This window comes from Sinocyclocheilus rhinocerous, unplaced genomic scaffold (assembly GCF_001515625.1).
Source record: "Sinocyclocheilus rhinocerous isolate Xijiao unplaced genomic scaffold, SAMN03320098_v1.1 scaffold1785, whole genome shotgun sequence".
NCBI classification, from domain to species: Eukaryota; Metazoa; Chordata; class Actinopteri; order Cypriniformes; family Cyprinidae; genus Sinocyclocheilus; species Sinocyclocheilus rhinocerous.
Window position 1 is genome coordinate 164171 of NW_015627538.1, and position 357 is coordinate 164527.

General features: G+C 39.5%; 1 pseudogene; it reads left to right on the forward strand.

Annotated features, from left to right (window-relative positions):
- The window catches only part of LOC107729132 (glutamate decarboxylase 1-like), a 16127-nt pseudogene that overhangs the window by 11119 nt on the left and 4651 nt on the right, over window positions 1–357 (forward strand).

The window sequence follows — 357 nt, forward strand, 5'->3', positions numbered from 1 at the left end:
AAATAACCCCCATATAGCATACATGAATCACCTCGTAGCAGATCTATACAGGTGGAGCTGGGGAAGGTGGAGGATTTCTCAAGCAAGCTGCACTGCTACGGCAAGCTCTAGTCATGTATTTGAATGTTGAGCAGCAAGCTCATTGGCTACCAATACAGGAGAGAACCAATCAGCTGTGCCATGTGATAATGATGTCATTACGTCAGATTCAGAGTTAGACCTATCAGAGTTTCATGCCACAACTCTGTATATATTTACTTAAAGGATATGTTTCCAGAATAAACATTTCCTGGTAATTTATTCACCCCTTGTCATCCAAGAGTCGTCTTTTTTTTTTTTTTTTTTCATTCGAAAAGA